Here is a 21,424-nt window from a genome sequence, read left to right as displayed (position 1 = left end):
GTACAACCTGCCAGTATATCTTTGTAAATTAATACGTTGACCTCTGAATGCTACTTTGATCTCTTGTGATTTTGGTCAGTATGAATTATTCCCAAATGGTCACTTACCTCCGAGTGCCCTGACATTGTTTCTGAACTAATGATGCTGTGGCAAGACCCTAGGTCATGATGGTTACACCCAGGGTCCAGAGATACCTTGTCTGGACATCTGGCCAACACCTTTAGTGTTAAGATTCTAATTTCAGCACATGTGAGCATCGAAATATCACATTTTTTTTTAGATTTTATTTATTTATTTGACAGAGACAGACACAGCGAGAGAGGGAACACAAGCAAGGGGAGTGGGAGAGGGAGAAGCAGGCTTCCTGCTGAGCAGGGAGCTGGATGCAGGGTTCGATCCCAGGACCCTGGGATCATGACCTGAGCTGAAGGCAGACGCTTAACGACTGAGCCACACAGGTGCCCCACATTTTCTTTTTTTAATGTAGAAAGTTATTCCCTAGGCCTTAAGCTGGAAGACAATGGGTGTAGCTCTTTTTTTTTTTTTTTTTTCTGCTTCCAATCCTGTTTGGGTGGCTCTTGCTAGGTGACATTCAGCAGTCATACTGCCTTCCACATATTAGCAGGTACAGAAACGATTAAGACAGAAGCACCTCTCAATAAGTACTGAGCCAGGTGGAGGGAACCATTTGTGCATTCACACACAAATTCACTTATACTTGAATTAATCCATTCATTCATATACACAGTAAACAAATATACATTGAGTGTCTACTATATGCTAGGCTCTGAAGATCCTTCAGTGATCAAAACAGACGAGTTCTTTGACTTCATCATTCAATGAAGGAAGAAATAATGTGGTCCCTACTTTATAAAGAGTGGCAATGAAAGGCTTCTAATCAAGGGGACATTTAAGCAAAGACCAAAAGGATGTGAAGGAATGAGCTACATGAATAAACAGAAGAGTGTTCCTGGAAGAAGGAAATACCAAATGTAAGGGTAGGCTTAGCATGGTCAAGGCACAACATGGAGTGAAATGAACATATGTAATAATAGTAGGAGGTAATTTCAAAGAGTTAATGGGGGCAGGATTATGCAGGGATTTGTAGGTCATGATGAAGACCTTAGTTTTTCCTTGAAATAAAAGAGAACCCAGTAGAGGTGTTTGAATAGAGGAGAGATGTGATGTGACATTTTTACAAAGATTATTCTAACTGCTGTGTGGAGAAAAAGTTGTTGGAAAGCAAGGGTGAACATAAAGATACCACCAAATAACTGCATTCAGTGCTGTGAGAACAATTCTAGTCCAGCAATTCAGGAATAATTAGTCCATGTAGAGAAATCTGTACCTGTCTTCAGAAGCTGAGCCCATGGGCCAGGGATGACTTTTGCTCTGTTAGGGGGCTGACTTTCAAGAGGAAAAAAATAAATAGTGGGACATGATCTATGGAAAGAACACCAGTAAAGCATTTGCCTGGAATCTACATGAGGCTCAATAAGTTATCACATTTTTTTTAAGATTTTATTTATTTATTTGAGAGAGAGAGCATGAGTAGAGGGAGGGGCAGAGGGAGAGGGAGAAACAGACTTCCCGCTGAACAGGGAGCCTGAAGTGGGGCTCGATTCCAGGACCCTGAGACCATGACCTGAGTTAAAGGCTTATCTGACTGAGCCACCCAAGTGGCACTAACTTAAACACTTTTAAGCAAGGTAGGGATAAACAAGAATAACAATTCAGTCTACTACACAAAAGAAAACTCAAATGACTCACTTCTTACCACATTCCTAACTCCACTCTAGTCAGGGGACAATATAAATGTCCTCAAGTGGTAATGAAAAAAAATGGAGATCCCAAGCTGTCTTTACTAGCCGAGAAGCTGAGGAGGAGGGAAAGAAATAATAGGAATCGGGAGTGTCCTCCTTGGAGCTACATTTTAATTTTTTTCCAAAGGTTGAAATGGAAACCTCATTACCACCTTTGGGAGAGAAAGGCCATAGCATTAAGGATAGTGTTGGCAGAGGCAACTGGGTCAGCTAAGATGCCAACATTTATGAATACAGTGGCCTTGGGGATGGCATAGAGCTGGCAGGAGCGTCTGTGATGTGGAAAAAAGATGGCGAGAATGCCTCAGTACTAAAAGTGACTCAGGGCACTACAAATACAACCAAGAAAGAGCCAGGTCAGCAAAACTCTGACTGGAGACCCCAAGGCCATTCCTTTCTGTGGTCACTGCCAGATAGTAGGCAAGGCAGAAGCTGCAATGGAGGAGGGGAGATTAACAGATTCAGAGGGAGGAGGTTAACAAGAGGACCAGATGCTGATGGGAATTGGTAGAAGTGGGGTTTGGAGTATTAAGGTGGTGCTGGTGGGTGTCTCAATCCCCTCTCAATGATCAGGTAATGTATCACAGGTGCATACAATTCTTCCTTCTATCCCAAGCTGGAAAAGACTACACAGGATTGGGACTTATCTAAATGCTGAACAAAAGAGATACTTGCTCCATAATCTCCCTCAGCTTTATTTTTTTCTATTCTAACCTGTGTTGTTCTAAAACAGATGCATGACAAGGTCTGTGTTATAATAAATGTGGCATGTATCAACTCCTACTAGGTCTGGAAAATGGGAAAGGGTAGAAGGCATTATGAATAACTCTGGCTGTGAAAGGAACCACGGTCGTTAGAGAAGATGCAGCGCCACGAAGGATGAACTGGGCTTGTCATTGCAGGAAAAAGTTAGAAAGCAAGGCTGGTTTCTGGAGGGTAGCAGAAACCAGAATTCTTGGGGAGGAAGAGTCTGGGAAAGGAGACGCCTGGGAGAGGAAGGGCTGTGAAAAACTCTTTCATATACCTGGTAATGGAAAAGGCTAAGCACATGTTTGGGCCAGATACAGGCTCAGAAAAAAGTCTAGAAAACCCTATATTTTCACCTCTAGCTGACCTTCAGGCCCTGCGTGAACAGGGAATGAAGATTGAGGCAGAGTTGTAAAAGGTCCATCTATAAGCATTGGGAGTGCCCCAAGACAGAGTTAATCTGTAAAGACTGAGATTGTGTCTTTCTCTTTCTTTCTTACTTTTCTCTTTCTTTTCCTTTCTTTCTTTCTTTTTTTTTTTTTTGTTCTCGTTGCTTAAGGAAACTATCAAAACACTGACTGACTGGCAAGCAAACAGAATGCAGACTCTAGTGGCCACACATGACAAATAATACAAAATTTACAAAAATAGATTAGAAAGTCACTAGACAAAAAAACAACCACCCACAACAAGCAGCTACAATAAACCAGGGGGAGGCAGAGTATCTGATTTCTAGAGTTTCCACATTTTACTATTCAAAATATCTGGTTTCAACAAAAAAATTGATGCATGCAAAAATACAAGAAACTGGGGCACCTGTGTGGCTCAGTCATTAAGCGTCTGCCTTCGGCTTGGGTCATGATCCCAGGGTCCTGGGATCGAGTCCTGCTCTCCAGGAAGACTGCTTCTCCCTCTCCCACTCCCCCTGCTTGTGTTCCCTCTCTGTGTCTCTCTCTGTCAAGTAAATAAATAAAATCTTTAAAAAAAAAAAGACACAAGAAACTATGGCCCATTCCCACATAAAAAATAAATTAATAGGAACTATCATATATGCGGTTGCCCAAAAACTAGTATGACCTTTTTAATAGGTAAGTGGGCAAATAAACTGTGGTAAATCTGTATGGTGTAACACTAAGTCAACATTAAAAGGAAATGAACGATCAAGCCACAAAAATACATAGATGAATCTAAATATATATCACTAGGTAAAGAAGACGGTCTGAAAGGGCTAATATGAATCCAATTGTATTATGTTGTTTAAAAAGCAAAACCATAGAGACAGTAAAAAATCCATGTTTGCCAGTGGAGTGCATGAAAGGGGTAGGAATGAATGGGTGAAGAACAGAATATTTTATAGTGATGAAATTCTTCTAGATGATATTGTAATGGTGGATATATGACCCTATGCATTTGTCAAAACCAAGAGAACTTCACAGCACAGAGTGAACCTTAACATATGTAAATTTTAAAAATATCACTTAGGAGGACACAGGATCCCAGAATGAAATGTATAATGTGATAAAAGAATCTAACCATTTTATAAATTTTTTGAAATAACCATGTCTAAGGGGGTGGGGAAAAAGGATGGTGACCTACATAACTCTAGAATTGAGTAGAGTCTAGAAAATAAAGGCAAATGGAAGTGTACATAAATACTGCACTCTCATCAATAAACTTGTTTTCATGGTGGAGGGCTCATTAATTCTCACACATTATACCAACCACTGGAGTTGGACCCTTAAGTAAATAATGCTGAATGGTAGCAGCCAGGTTTCTCACCGTTGAGTGGGAGGTTACACAAAAGTAAAGGGAGGAGGCCAGAATGATCTATGTGGTAGAGATTTATAGTTAGAGATATCAGTAAGAATTCATGTTTAGCTTAATATAGATACAGGTGGTTTTATATAGAAATATTTACAGATATGTGTATATACACAGTTTTAATATACTTACATCTTCCCTGCTCTGTTCAAGAGAGCCTAGATTCAATGACACCCCAGTGACAATGAGCACAGTGAACTCACAGATGTTGGTTTCTAATGCCATTCTCCAACTGAAGGAAGCAAGGATCGTTGGTAAAATGGATTAAGACAAGACCAGAAAACATACAAGAAGAACATGGGGTATCTTTAGTGCCAGAAAGTAAGGAAGTGCTAAAAATAAATATCAGTAATGGGGGTGTGTCAAGGGGACACAGGGGCCAACTGAAAGAGCTCCCAATGGCCAGAGCTGCAACAATTTGAGTAACAAAATAAAGTAGCATTGGATAAAAATTCTGAGTATGAAGTGAAAACTGATGAATCCATACTGATACAAATAAATAACTGAATAAATAAGTCAATGTGGAAAAAGAAACAAATCTTCCACACAAAAGAATTCCAAATAATTTATGCAGATGCTCCAAACAAAAGGAGATGGAACATAATTCCCCATTTCTTTAGTGTGGAATCTTCCACCCAAAGGCTACAGGATGGAAAGATGGATATTAAGAATAATAACTTTTGTTTCCATTAATTTTTTTAATTCCTCTTTAATTTCCTGGTTGACGCATTCATTCTTTAGTAGGATGCTCTTTAGCCTCCACGTATTTGAGTTCTTTCCAACTTTCCTCTTGTGATTGAGTTCTAGTTTCAAAGCATTGTGGTATGCTTTGAAAATATGCAGGGAATGATCCCAATCTTTGGTACCAGTTGAGACCTGATTTGTCACCTAGGCTAATGTGATCTATTCTGGAGAATGTTCCATGGAACAAATGAAAATGAAAACACAACTGTTCAAAATCTTTGGGATGCAGGAAAGGCAGTCCTAAGAGGAAAGTATATAGCAATACTAGCCTTTCTCAAGGAATAAGAAAGGTCTCAAATACACAACCTAACCCTACACCTAAAGGAGCTAGAGAAAAAACAGCAAATAAAGCCTAAACCCAGCAGAAGAGAAATAATCAAGATTAGAGGAGAAATCAATGAACTAGAAACCAAAAGAACAGTAGAACAGATCAACGAAACTAGGAGCTGGTTCTTTGAAAGAATTAACAAGATTGATAAACCCCTGGCCAGACTTATCCAAAAGAAAAGAGAAATGACCCAAATCAACAAAATCATGAATGAAAGAGGAGAGATCACAACCAACACCAAAGAAATACAAACAATTATAAGAACATATTATGAGCAACTATATGCCAGCAAATTAGATAACCTGGAAGAAATGGATGCATTCCTAGAGGTGTATCAACTACCAGAATTGAACCACGAAGAAATAGAAAACCTGAACAGACTTATAACCACTAAGGAAATTGAAGAATCATCAAAAATCTCCCAACAAACAAAAGCCCAGGGCCAGATGGCTTCCCAGGGGAATTCTACTAAACATTTAAAGAAGAATTAATACCTATTCTTCTGAAAATGTTCCAAAAAATAGAAATGGAAGGAAAACTTCCAAACTCGTTTTATGAGGCCACTATTACCTTGATCCCAAAACCATACAAAAACCCCATCAAAAAGGAGAATTACAGACCAATATCCTTGATGAACATGGATGCAAAAATTCTCACCAAAATACTAGCCAACAGGATCCAACAGTACATTAAAAGGATTATTCACCACAACCAAGTGGGATTTATCCCTGGGCTGCAAGGTTGGTTCAACATCAGCAAATCAATGTGATACAATACATTAATAAAAAAAAGAACACGAACCATATGATCCTCTCAATAGATGCAGAAAAAGCATTTGACAAAGTCCAGCATCCTTTCTTGATCAAAACTCCTCAGAGTATAGGGATAGAAGGTACATACCTCAATATCATAAAAGCCATCTATGAAAAACCCACAGCTGATATCACTCTCAATGGGGAAAAACTGAGAGCTTTTCCCCTAAGGTCAGGAACACAGCAGGAATGTCCACTATCTCCACTACTATTCAACATAGTATTAGAAGTCCTAGCCACAGCAATCAGACAACAAAAAGAAATCAAAGGCATCCAAAATGGCAAAGAAGAAGTCAAACTCTCACTCTTTGCAGAGGATATGATACTTTATGTGGAAAACCCAAAAGACTCCACCCCAAAACTACTAGAACTCATACAGGAATTCAATTAAGTGGCAGGATATTAAATCAATGCACAGAAATCAGTGGCATTCCTATACCCCAACAAGGCAGAAGAAAGAGAAATTAAGGAGTCGATCCCATTTACAATGGCACCCAAAACCATAAGATACCTAGGAATAAATCTAACCAAAGAGACAAAGGATCTGTACTCAGAAAACTATAAAATACTCATGAAAGAAATTGGGGAAGATGCAAAGAAATGGAAAAACGTTCCATGCTCATGGATTGGAAGAACAAATATTGTGAAGATGTCAATGCTACCCAGAGCAATCTACACATTCAATGCAATCCCCATCAAAATACCATCCGCTTTTTTCAAAGAAATGGAACAAATAATCCTAAAATTTGTATGGAACCAGAAAAGACCCCGAATAGCCAGAGGAATGATGAAAAAGAAAAGCAAAGCTGGCGGCATCACAATTCCAGACTTCAAGCTCTATCACAAAGCTTTCATCATCAAGACAGTACGGTACTGGCGCAAAAAGACACCTAGATCAATGGAACAGAATAGAGAGCCCAGAAATGGACCCTCAACTGTATGGTCAACTAATCTTCGATAAAGCAGGAAAGAATGTCCAATGGAAAAAAGACAGTCTCTTCAACAAATGGTGTTGGGAAAATTGGACAGCCACATGCAGAAGAATGAAACTGGACCATTTCCTTACACTACACACAAAAACAGACTCCAAATGATTGAAAGACCTCAATGTGAGACAGGAATCCATCAAAATCCTAAAGGAGAACACAGGCAGCAACCTCTTCGACCTCAGCTGCAGCAACTTCTTCCTCGAAACATCGCCAAAGGCAAGGGAAGCAAGGGCAAAAATGAACTATTGGGATTTCATCAAGATAAAAAGCTTTTGCACAGCAAAGGAAACAGTCCAGAAAACCAAAAGACAACCGACAGAATGGGAGAAGGTATTTGCAAAGGACATATCAGATAAAGGACTAGTATCCAAAAATCTATAAAGAATTTATTAAACTCAACACCCAAAAAACAAATGATCCAATCAAGAAACGGGCAGAAGACATGAATAGACATTTCTGCAAAGAAGACATCCAAATGGCCAACAGACATATGAAAAAGTGCTCAATATCACTCGGCATCAGGGAAATCCAAATCAAAACCTCAACAAGATACCACCTCACACCAGTCAGAATGGCTAAAATGAACAAGTCAGGAAACGACAGATGTTGGCGGGGATGTGGAGAAAGGGGAACCCTCCTACACTGTTGGTGGGAATGCAAGCTGGTGCAGCCACTTTGGAAAACAGTGTGGAGGTTCCTCAGAAAGTTGAAAATAGAGCTACTATACAACCCAGCAATTGCACTACTGGGTATTTACCCCAGAGACACAAATGTAGGGATCCAAAGGGGTACGTGCACCCCGATGTTTATAGCAACAATGTCCACAATAGCCAAACTATGCAAGGAACCAAGATGTCCATCAATAGATGAATGGATAAAGAAGATGTGGTATATATATACAATGGAATATTATGCAGCCATCCAAAGGAATGAAATCTTGCCATTTGCAACAACGTGGATGGAACCGGATGGTATTATGCTGAGCGAAATAAGTCAATCAGAGAAAGACATGTATCATATGACCTCACTTATATGAGGAATTCTTAATCTCAGGAAACAGAAGGTTGCTGGAGTGGTGGGGGGTGGGAGGGTTGGGGTGGCTGGGTGATAGACATTGGGGAGGGTATGTACTAAGGTGAGCACTGTGAATTGTGTAAGACTGTTGAATCACAAACCTGTACCTCTGAAACAAATAATACATTATATGTATAAAAAATAAAAAAGAAGATAGCAGGAAGGGAAAAATGAAGGGGGGGGAATCGAAGGGGGAGTCCATGAGAGATGATGGACTCTGAAAAACAAACTGAGGGTTCTAGAGGGGAGGGGGGTGGGGGGATGGGTTAGCCTGGTGATGGGTATTAAAGAGGGCACGTACTGCATGGAGCAGTGGGTGTTATACGCAAACAATGAATCATGGAACACTACATCAAAAACTAATGATGTAATGTATGGTGATTAACATAACCTAAAAAGAAAAAAAGTGAAAAAATATATATAAATTCCTTTGCAATTTCCCTCAATATATATGTTAACAATCATCCCCCAAGCATATGGCCCACCAATACACATCTGAAGGGTGTCATGACTCAGGTTTTACTCGATGGTAATAAATGACATTTTCCCAACAATAGCTAGCCCTCTCAGGGTCCTAGAAACCTTGCTTCCAAATTTCTTAGAGACTAAGCTATCCCTAACCTCCACCCAACTTGAAAGTATATAATGGGCCACTCCTCATGACCCCAGGGCAGCTTTCTGCCCACAGTCCCTGCCCGGGTGCTTTAATAAGTCCACTTTTTTGCACCAAAAAAAAAAAAAGAATACTAACTTTACAGCACAGAAACTTGACAAGCACTACCTCAGTCAGGTGACCAAAGTTAACATCAACGTAATAAGTCATTTTGAGAGCATGTATGTGGTCTTGATATCATGGGAGGAGAATGGTACTTTACATCTGTCTGTAGTCTTCCTCCCCCAAACAAATAACTCCAGTCTAATCACGAGAAAGACATCAGACAATTCTCAATTGAGCAGCATTTTGTAAAGTGTCTGAATAGTACTTCTCAAAAATATCATGATTATAAAAAATAAGGAAATTCTGAGAAACTGTCACAGCCAGGAGAAGCCTAAAGAGAAATAATAAGTAGATATAGTATCCTAAGTGATCCTGGGACACATAAAAGGCATAGGTAAACAAGGAACTGAATAAAATGTGGACCTTAGGTAATGTATCAGTATTGCTTCATTAACTGTCACAAATGCACCATACTAATGCAAGATGTGCATATTAAGGAAAACTGGCTGTGGCGTCTATGGGAACCCTCAGTACTATCTTCACAAATTTCTGGTACATCTAAAACTGTTTTAAAATGAAAAATTTATGTATAAAATGAACAATGACTAAAATCATTTCATATTTCCCTCAAGTGCCTTTTCCTATTTATTTTATATGTACTTATATAATCTGTCTTTCAATTATTACATAGATATGCATTTACCCTTTTATTTAAAACACTGCAATTACAGCAAAAATATGTATGGATGTACCATAATTTACTTAATCTCTATTACTGTACATTAAGGTATTTTAAAACATCTTTACTTATAACAAACATCCTCCCCATAGTAGAGTAACTCAAGGATCAGATATGGGTGGGTTTTTTTCCACTGACTTTCAAAGATGAGTATCATCGATGTGACCATCTCAAGGGAAGACAGTAGGAAACAGTAGTATATGCTAAACACAATGCTTCTCACATTTTCACATACATAAGCTGGCCTACAGATCTTGTTAGTTAAAATGCAGATTCCAATTCAGGAGATCCAGGGTGAGAGCTGAGGTTCTGCATTTCCAATAAGCTCCCAGATGATGCTCTTGCTGCTGGGTCAGGGACCACACTGTGAATGGCCAGGTGGTAAAGAGCACTTGCCTGGCTGCATTTGGGTGAGCTGGATTGTCTGCTTTACCATTTCTCTTTTCTCTTTCTTGTGTGACCTTCAAAAATCACATGCCTTCTGAGAAACATATGCTCCCTCTCCCTGCCCCTACGACCTTGTTCCACTTTCCTCCCTCACCTGTTGTAATTTAGATCATGAATGTAAAAGTTCTCTGTGAACTAGGAAATACCTAGTATAAGTATGTTTGAGCTCTCTCTCTCCCCCATTGGAAAGCTCACTGTGGTAAAGCCCCCCACACTGCACATTGCAAACGTGTCTCAATCACAAAAATGGCAACATTAGCAACTAAGACATGCATGAAATGGCTGCAGCACCATTAAGGTTCTTACAGCTCTCGTTGCCAGGAGTCAGACCGTTTAATCCTCGTTAGGACTGATACCATTAACAGAAGGAGTTAGGAGACATAAGTGGCTATAAAATCTGAGCCTTGTTTTCAAGGAAATTGACATTCTTAGCAGAGCTGGGCAGGGTACGGGTTGTTAGGAATGGTGGAATCATCATTAAGCAAGAGCAAGTCAATCACACTGGAGACGGCAGGCAATCCTTGTGTTTTCCCAGAAATGGATGCTCTCAGCAGCATGTTCCCATCAGGGGCCCATGAAAGCCCTCTATCCAAAATAAACAGGCATGTTGTGGTTTGCTTCTATGTGCCTGGGATGTGATTGTCGAGTTGTCAAGTAACATGAGATCCAAGAGCTATAGATTCTATGCAAACAGATCCAGTGTAACCTCATAATAAGGAAAATATACTTTATTTCATTTACTTAATTGACTGGCAATTAATCAAATAAGGTATGATTTTATCTTATTATGAAGACTTTGCCAGCACTGATAGATAGATGGATGGGTGGATGGGTGGATGGATGGATGGATGGATGGATGAATGGATGGATAAATGGGTTAATAAATAAGTGAAAAACTAAGCAAGCGAGTAAGTAAAAGAGTGATTGAATAGGCATTTGACAGACCCAATCACTTGGGACTTGGTGAATAATGCGATTACATTTTTAACATGCCAGAAACTCCATTAAAACCTAAGGTTCTAACTAGTATATGAAGAGTGCTAAAGCTAATAGAAAGTAGGCAAATCAAATGTACCCACATGCAGATTGTGAAACTGGGAAAGAGGAAACAAAACAGTAAAAGAATAGACTGAAGAATCTGTGAGGGCAGGAACCAAGGCTATCTTATCCATGACTGTATGTCCAGCATTGAAGTATAGTTCTTGACACACAATGGGTGCTTAATGAATATTGTTTAAAGAATGAATGCACAAGTGACTGCAGTAATTGTTCTAAAACTTTAAAGTATATGAGAATCAGGGTGCATGGGTGGCTCAGTCAGTTAAGCGTCCCACTCTTGATTTCGGCTCAGGCTCAGGTCATGACCTCAGGGCCATGAGATCAAGCCCTGAGTTGGGCTCTGAGGTGAGTGTGGAGCCTGCTTAAGATTCTCCCTCTCCCTCTTCCTGTGCCCCTCCCCCTCCTCTTGTGCACTCTTGTTCTCATAGAAATACACATAAATACTCAAATAAAAATACAGTATACGAGAATCACTTGTAGAATACACTCAAAGGCTCCATTCCCAAAAATTCTGATTCTATAGGTCTGGGGTACTTACTTCTTCAGTAACTATCTTTGGATGACATTAGATACAGGAGAGCCTCACTGAGAAACCCCAACCAATTCTTTATGAAAAGTTATTTCCGAATGGTCCCAAAGAGGCACAAGACATGCCACATGGCATTCTGATATGGATAGTTTAATAGCTTAATATTGAATCTAGATCTTTGATTTCAGGTTCAAGACTCTGGAATGTTAAATCTGCCAGGCCACTGGCTGAACAGATAATTCTGTAAAGAAGATACACTGCAAACTACATTGTATGTTCAGAGATTTCTGTGTCCCACTCTTTTCCAAAATATCAATTAGTACAGATGTTCTTAACCCTGGGTTAACATTAGAACCATCTGATGGGGTGTCTGAAAAAGACCAATACCTGATATACACCATAAGCCAGCAAAGTCACAAATCTGGAGATAGGACTTAGGAATCAATGTGTAGACAGGTGTCCTCAATACAACCAGCTTGAAGGCCTGCCTCATCCATATCTGCATCACTTTCAGTGCAATAGCTCCTTTTTTCCTCTTCCCCACCATTGGTTGTTTTATTTTCTGAATTCTGCTAGACTCAAAGTATTTTATGCCCTGAATTCTGGTTAAAAACAAGGGAAAAGCCCACTGCATCAAAATGAACCAGAACAGAAATAAACTGGGAAAGTACTCATTTTTTGAAAATTAGTTTCATGTCATTTACTTTTATTTAATAATTTAGTTTGGCAAGACCACAGCATGTTCCATTGTCATGGAGTTTGGATTTGAGAGGTGGAAAAGTTTTCAAAGCCAGTAAGTGATCACTGTCTTCCTAGCCTACCCCTTGAAGTGACCCCAAGGCCAGGCCCGCTATCCTTAAGTGGGAGAGGATAATTCACAAATGCATAACCTCCCTTTATTAATTAAAAATACATATGTGCTTTATATATCTTCTGCCTTGTCCCAAAACAAATTAAGGAAGTTTAAATGCAATGCAGTATGTAAAGGAAAGATACATTTGGAAATAGTCTAAGACAATGAAACAGAGACAAGGGCACATCCATGCAATGAAGCCAAATATGAATCCACATGAGGACCCATTTTCCCCAGGCTTCCTGGAGGCTCCCAGAACCTCCCCAGCTTCTACAGCACCATCAGCCCATGCAGTCCTCTCCTGATGCTGAATCCATCATGCCGTCTCTACCTCTCCCCAGCGACACACCACAGCCATGTCCCAGTCTAACATTTGTGCCCCTCTAATATTCCTCCAGCTTCAGATGCATCAGAATCTCTTGGAGGGTTTATTAAAACCCAGATTTCTGGGCTGTTCCCCCTGAGTTTTTCATTCTGTAGGTCCAGGGTGGGGCCTGAGAATTGGCCATTCCCACAAATTTCCAGGTGATGCTGATGCTGCTGGTTTGGGGACCACACATTGAGGCCCACTGCTCTTACGGTCATGATAACATGCACTCCTCAGATGAAGACAAACTATTTCTCCTGATGCACAAGGCCATGTGGTTCTGGCTTCTACCTTCTTCTTTAGGTTTGTTTAGCAGCACCCTCTCTTAACTCTGTAAGCTCCTACCACAGTGCCCTTCACCCAGTATCTCAAGTGAACCATACTCCCTTTGGGGACAAGCCCTCTGCACATGCAGTTCTTTCTCACCATTAATCTCATTGCACAACCCCACCCCACCACCCTCTTCAACACCCTAATTGTCCTGTTAACTGTGTCATTTCCACAGGAAAGCCCTTAGTTTAAATCAGATTTTCTTCTTTGATGGTCCTACAGAACCCTATTCCTTTCCTGTACAATACTTATTTCAGCTGATAATTATACATTCATGAGTGTGATATATGGATTAATGTCTTTCTCCTCTTCTAGACTCCAAGCACCATGAGAGTGGGAGCCATGTTTGTTTTTTGTGCTTTCAATTATCCTTAAATGTTAGCACACTACTTGGGATAGAGGAAATCCATTTACTTTTAAAGGAGTAAGATTTCATACACTCGCTAAAGCTGTCCTCACATTTAGCTCTAACGTTTCAGCCACAATGTAAAAAAAAAAATCCTACAACACATCAATTATGCAACTCACAATCTTCATTCACATTACCCTTGAGTTTGCAAGGAAATCAAATGTTCCAAATTATCACAGCCATCTCTGATTATCAAACTGGGGTGGGAATTGCGTGCAACCCAAACATCCTGGTCAGCTAAAAGCAACAAAACATGCATTGACATCATCCCACCTACAAACCCTGTCATCATGGTCTTGGCTCCTGCCCTTCACTCAGCTCCCAGAGTGGGCCAGGGGAAGACTTCCAGAGCAGGCCATGGTGGTGACAGTTGGACAGAATATGATACTATGCAGGTACACTGCTGATGGTGTATGGTCTGGCTTAACCTAGAGTTGATTTAGAGTCCTCAGAGGAATAGATGGTTTCTACATAGTCCAGGCCATATTCCAAGAATATTGTTTCCCTTGCCAAAATCTTTGAAAAATATTGGACATCACCAGTGTGTTTAAGATTTTACTCCCTGGCAAGTCAGTGGAGGTTATTTTGATCGGCTTCCATTAAAGAGTAGAATCCTCTGCTTTATAAGCCAGCCCAGATGAGAAACCTGAACTTCAGACAAGCTGCCCAGGCTGCCTGAGGTAGTCAGGGTTACATCTATGATCATTTTATTTCTCATATTCTGGCCTCCCTGATCTGTAAGCCTAAAATTTACAGGCTCTAAATTTGCTGCAGTAAACTACAATGGAGGCACAAAAATTCATGTATTAGGAAGAATGTGGGCTGAACATGGATCACAGTAACCTGGGTTCAAATCCTGCCTACGTTAATGGCTGGCTTGATTACATTATGTACGCCATTTCTAAACACTGGTTGCCTCAACGGAAAACATTAAGTGTACTTTTAAAAGATGAAGAATAAATAAGATAATGTATGTAAAGTGCCCAGCTTATGAAGTATAAAGATGCTATTTTTGCTGTTTTCCATGACAACATGGATAATAGCTTCATCAGCTATTATTTTAATAAACCCAAAGCTTGACATACCACCACAAAGTGATGTCACAGGAACTTTCATTTGTAAAGTAAAAAAGATTTGAGGCTAAGCCTGGCTACCAGCCTTTGTTCTCATTCCCTCTAATGCCTTGAGAAAGACCCAATGGATGCTTTTTAAAAATACTAAAATAGAAAAAACGTGATTCCCCAGGGCCTAGTGGATGATGAGGCCAAAAAGGATCAGGTTGCCTATTGCTCACAGTCAGGTGGCATCTGGGCAGGCACCTGGGGCCCACCTCAGAGGCTTCTGCTTGCAGCGGAGCCCTGCAACTGCGGGTGCTCACGAACACCTTGTAATTCAGGTATTAACCTGGCTTGCTCAGCTGCCAGATCCTCTCCCTAGTGGTTTCTGCAAAGAGTTTTAAGTTTGTCAGCTCATTTTTCACTTGCAGCATCTAACTCTGGAAATGGCGAATGGTCTTGGGCTGCCCCCAACTCTGATTAGCACACACAGAACATTTTTTAACAGACTCTTCCCTTTTTAATATTGCTTGGAGCATCAGAGTTAAGCAACACTCACTGGGCATCAGGAGACATGGTTTTGAGCTGGCTCTGCCCCAGAAAGAGCATTCAAGGAGAAGGAATGGCATGTGCAAAGTTGTAGAAGCAACCAAAGGACCTGGGGTATGTAGAAAGCATTCAGAAATTCAGTGTGGCTGGAGCCTTTGCAGTTCAAAGTGGTGGTGGAGAATAAGATCAGGCAGGGATATTGGGAACAGACATTAAAGAGTCCTTCTTGTTCTAGGGTTCTTCTCATAAGCCACAAGAAATCAGAATGTGTAGGATAGACATGGATGTGTTAGCACAATCAGATTATGTTTATGAAATGCCACTCTCACTCTGGCAGGCTCTGTGAGGGTGTAGAAGAGATAATGTAGACACAAGTAAACAAAACACCAGTTAGGATATTTTGAAGTAGTTGTTGAAGTAATCCAGATTTTAAAATTTTATATACATATTTTTTTTTCCTTATGTAAACATCTTAACCACCCCTAACCATGCACATGTACACACACACACACACTGTTCAAACAGAGAAATCAGTAAGGATAAAAAATAGTCATTAAATTGAGGACATGATCCTAATGAAAAATCAACTGGATGTGGGAATAAACTGGGGAAAGATCAGGTTTTTCCTTTGCTGACTTAGGATGACTGGGCGGGTAAGGAAAATTATCATGAGGGAAGCTTTAAACAAATGGCATTATCTGAAGGGTCTTGGTTTTACCGTTTGTAAGATTAGCAGACTGGAAGATAGAACTTTATTGGGGTAGAGGGAGAAAGTGTGACCTCTGCTGCAACCACAGTCACACTGAAGGGGGCCCGGTCAGCAAGCAGCAGCTGTATTTTGGAAGGAAGTTGGTAATTTCAATCTATAGCATGAAGTTCTATATGCAAATGTTTTAAAATCAGGGTAAATGTTTCAGGGCATGTTGCATCGTTGAATCCCAGGACAAGAATTGTGCTTGATGAAATAATTCTATAACCTGGGATAGATAAACCTGGCTTCTCAGTGCGCCTGGGCTTTTTAAAGGAAAATTCAACCATTCCTCCAAAATGGTGAGTTCTCTGCAGCAAGCCTCCATGAGCTGGTTCTATGTCCTTAGATCATTTACATAAATTGCCTCAGCCTTTATTTCCTTGGCTCTAAATGGGGCTACTGATACTGACCTCATCAGACTTCAGTGAGGACAGAATGAGAGAAAGTTAGTAAAATGAGCACCGCACTGTTTGATATACACAAGTCACTTGAAGTTACTCCTTCCATCCTTCTGTTCAGAGGATGCAGCCTCATTATCATGGAATTTCTGATGATTTGGAGTCAGATAGCCCTGTAATCTATGGGGACTATAGTTCATAGTCTTATGAACCTCAGCAATTTAAGTTCCCCAAGCCTCAATTTTCTCATCCATAAAATGGAGCTAGGAGTAGTTACTTTGCCTGGTTGATGTAGCACAGGCAACAAGCTGTTTTCATTTACCCTTGTTCACTGTATGGTCACAATAAATTTTATCAGCTGTTACTGAATGCGCTTCAACAGGAAGTAGGGCGTGATTTTGGAGGCTTGCTAAGATAATAACCAATGCAGAAGAAAAAGAAATGGAGCATTCCCTTTAACTGAGTTAACTGGTAATGAATATGTGGGGGAGATAGAGTCTGAAGCTCTAAATCACTGGGAAAGAAGCAATGTCTAAATACTATTCTTTTTTGCACAATTTATTATATAACAGGATTATAACAATTTAATTAGCAGCAAACAATATATCTGAGCACTGATCGAACATTATATGGCAAATACAGTAGTAGATTTTGAGAGAAATAGAAAAAGAAGAAATAAGAATACACAAACTGAGGGTTGCTGGAGTGGTGGGGGGTGGGAGGTTTGGGGTGGCTGGGTGATAGACATTGGGGAGGGGTATGTGCTATGGTGAGTGCTGTGAATTGTGTAAGACTGTTGAATCACAGACCTGTACCTCTGAAACAAATAATACATTATATGTTAAAAAAAAAAAAGATAGTAGGAAGGGTAAAATGAAGGGGGGGAAATCGGAGGGGGAGACGAACCATGAGAGACTGTGGACTCTGAGAAACAAACTCAGGGTTCTAGAGGGGAGGGAGGTGGGGGATGGGTTAGCCTGGTGATGGGTATTAAAGAGGGCACATATTGAATGGAGCACTGGGTGTTATATGCAAACAATGAATCATGAAACACTACATCAAAAACTAATGATGTAATGTATGGTGATTCACATAACACACACACAAAAAAGAATACATAAGCTCTCACCCGCTTCCCAGGTAACATAACCCACAAGCAAATAAGAGTAAAGAGTTCAATCAGTCTTTCAAGTAATAGTAAACACATTTATAGCAATGCACAGAACCCACTTAGCTTTCTTCCTTTTCCTTAGATGACCAATACTTGCCTTTGCAAGGAGTTAATTCCTCAGTTAGGAATACACCCAACAATTTTGACTAAAGAGCTAAAGCACAGAGTTAATAGAAGATTGTGCTCTCCAAGAAAAGCTCACTCAGAGTCACAAAAAGACCCTGAACATCTACAAAACATGGGCCTCCACTGAGGGAAGCAGAATGCATTTTCTATTTCTAAACAAACTTTAATATTTTTCATCTGGAGTTATTTCTATACTGTCAGCAGAAAAAAAATCTTTGCATGTGGTTGTGTATTTATGAGTGAGTTTTATCTCTAAACAGATTTGTAACTAAAAACAGAAATATCTTTTTATGGGAGACAGCTGGTGGGGAGATTAAAGATACACATGGAGAGAGAGGGGGCTCAAATTAACAAACATTCCTAGACATAGAATGTCTGAGAGTATTAGGAATCTTTTAACTTATGACCTAAAAAATTATCTAATACCCACAAGTTTCCCAGGATAGATTTCAGCTTATTTGGCATTTAAAGAAAAAAAAATCTTGGTAAGCTAATACAGAGCTATAATTCTTCAAAATCTCAAGGAAATCATAGATAACCTATAAATACTATGTGAACATAAAATTCCTAAATATGCAGTTCCATTTATGGGATTCAGAAAAAAAATTAACCAGTCAAATCAGGCCAATTCTGGGCTTACTTTCTCCCTCTCAGAATACAAAAAAGATGTGCTTCTGAAATTTTGGATTTGATCTCCAAATTTCGAGCATCCGCCACATGTTTGTAATGGAAATGCACTGCCATTGCAATAAAACTATCCTTCGGTTTATTTTCCAAAGGGCACTGGCAAACATGAATTTTCAAACCTTTTAATTGAAGCTGGGTGAAACCCTTTGAATTTCATAAACCATCCCCCAAATTGGATTTAGGATATCAATGATCAAAACAGCTCCATTTATTTTCATCCTAGTCTAGGAATGACTTTTAAAATAAATGGCCAGAACTCAGGCTGGCTTTATCTGAGGCTCTGGTCACTGTCACGGGGACAGTGACCAATCACTTCCATGTGGTGAGTTCCATGCCCCAACTCATGTGCTTTAAGCTGATTTAATTTTTCTGATTTTCTGAATAAGACCAAGGCATAGAGTTGGCTACATTCAATGATTTTAAAAGTAAAAGTGAAGTTGCAGTCATCATGGTTGGCTGATACAGGAGAAATTATGCAGAATCCGTTTCCCACCCTTCTCCCAGTCTAGCTGAGTGTTTCTCAAAATTCCATTATTAAAATTGAAGTACATGTTTAATTTGTTTGAAAAGTAAATATATGCCTCTCTCATACATGGAAAACCACTACTGACTGCTACCAGTAGAAGGTCATATAAAAATAAATACATTAAAAGTAAAACAATGTTAGAAACTGTTGCTTCCTGAAGAAGCTCAGCCTGCTGCCTAGTCTTTTGTGGTGGTTGTTTAAAGGGAGGATAGCAACTCTTTTTTTTTTTTTTTTTAAGTAGGCTCCAGGCCCAGTGTGGAGCTTGAACTCACAACCCTGAGATTGAGACCTGAGCTGAGATCAAGAGTCAGATGCTTAACTGACTTAGCCACCCAGGTGCCCCGGGAGGATAGCAACTTGTAATAGATGTTAAAAACAAATTACCAATGGGGTGCCTGGGTGGCTCAGTCGGTTGAGCATCTGGCTTCCACTTAGGTCATGATCTTAGGGTCCTGTGATCAAGCCCTGCGTTAGGCTCTGCACTCAGCAAGAAGTGTGCTTATCCCTCCCCCTCTGCCCCTCTGCCCACTCAAGCTCTCTCTCTCTCAAATAAATAAATAAAATCTCTAAAAAAAAATTACCAACAAAGCTGTTGAATGGATTGATTGATTATAGCAGAAGTTATACTTTTGCACCTTGTAATATATACTGCCATGGGGTAATACTCCATGAACAATCATCTTTTCTTTTTTCTTTTCTTTTTTTTTAGGAAGCTCCATGCCCAGAATGGAGCCCAGTATGGGGCTCAAATCACAAGTCATGCGATCAAGAGCTGAGCCAAGATCAAGAGGGGGACACTTAATTGACTGAGCCACTCAGGTGCCCTGAAAAATCATCTTTAATACCGTCAAAGGCTTGTATTCTAAGCTTTGGGAAATCCTTCACTAGTGTACAGTTGCTACTACTATACAGAACTCGTATCACTTGATGAGGTACAACTCTTCAAGAGCTTAGCAGTCATTAGCACCTGGGAGTGGATAAAATTTAGATTCTTAATTTCTTCCAGCCCATCAACCCTGTCTGCTTCATTTTCATTCTAGGGCTGATCCCTTCTTTGCTCTTATATATCTCCACACTTTTATATACATACATTGCTTCTGTGATCTAGAAAATTCTCCTCAAGGCAGCCCTTCCCCCCACAAACATGACTTTGTGGGCTTAGAAAACTTCCACTCACCCACCAGAAACTTAACAGGACAAACTGATGACAGAGATATGTGCTACACTTTAAGGAATTTATTAATCAGGAATAATTTCTTTTTTTTCCATCTGCTTTGCTTTTTTTCTTTTTTTTATTATGTTAATCACCATATATTACATCATTAGTTTTTGATGTAGTGTTCCATGATTCATTTTTTGCGTATAACGCCCAGTACTCCATGTAATACGTGCCCTCCTTAATACCCATCACCAGGCTAGACCATCCCCATCCCCCCTTCCCCTCTAGAACCCTCAGTTTGTTTCTCAGAGTCCATAGGCTCTCATGGTTCATCTCCCCCTCCGATTTCCCCCCCCTTCATTTTTCCCTTCCTGCTTTTTTTTTTTTTAAACATATAATGTATTATTTGTTTCAGAGGTACAGGTCAAGATGTAGGAATAATTTCTTTTTTTAAAGATTTTATTTATTTATTAATTTGAGAGAGAGAGAGAGTGAGTGTGGGGAGGGGCAGAGAGAGAATCCCAAACAGACTCCCCCATGAGTGCAGAGCCTGATGCGGGGCTTGATCCCAGGACCCTGAAATCATGACCTGAGCCAAAACCAACAGTGAGACGCTTAACCAATTGAGTCACCGAGGTGCCCCTAATCGGAAATATTTTCTTGCAGATATAAAGATATGAGTGATTATTTTAGCATTGTTTGAAAAAACAAAAATGGAAGTAATGGCTATATCCATAAATCTAAGACTAGCTAAATAACCATGCTCCTGCCATGAAATATAATATTTTGAAGTGATTAAATATAATGGAACTATCTGTATTCTTGCATGTGAAGATAGCCACCTTGTCTATATAATTTACTGAGTGCCTCCTTGCTCTTTACCTGGATTGATCAATTCATTCACTGAATCCTCACAAAATCACTAAGGACTAGCGGTATTACCCCATATTATAGATGAGGAACTAAGGATATAGGAAGGTGAAGTCACTTGCCCAAGGTCACCCTGTTAGTGAAGAGGCATGATTTAATCCTAGGAATTTTAATGCCCTACATAGTTCTTTTAAATTTTAGACTATATTGTAGATTTTGAAGAACATACATCAAATTGTTAACTTCACTTCCTTCGAAGGAAGTAGCATATTCATAAGAGACATCTCTGCATCCCTAGCCGAGCACATGGTGTTTGTTCTCATTGCCTAATTGGCTGATGCCA

This window comes from Eumetopias jubatus, unplaced genomic scaffold (assembly GCF_037043125.1).
Source record: "Eumetopias jubatus isolate StellerSeaLion01/CBP00866 unplaced genomic scaffold, mEumJub1_p1.0 scaffold_10, whole genome shotgun sequence".
Classification (NCBI taxonomy): domain Eukaryota; kingdom Metazoa; phylum Chordata; class Mammalia; order Carnivora; family Otariidae; genus Eumetopias; species Eumetopias jubatus.
Note: the sequence above shows the minus strand (reverse complement) of the source record.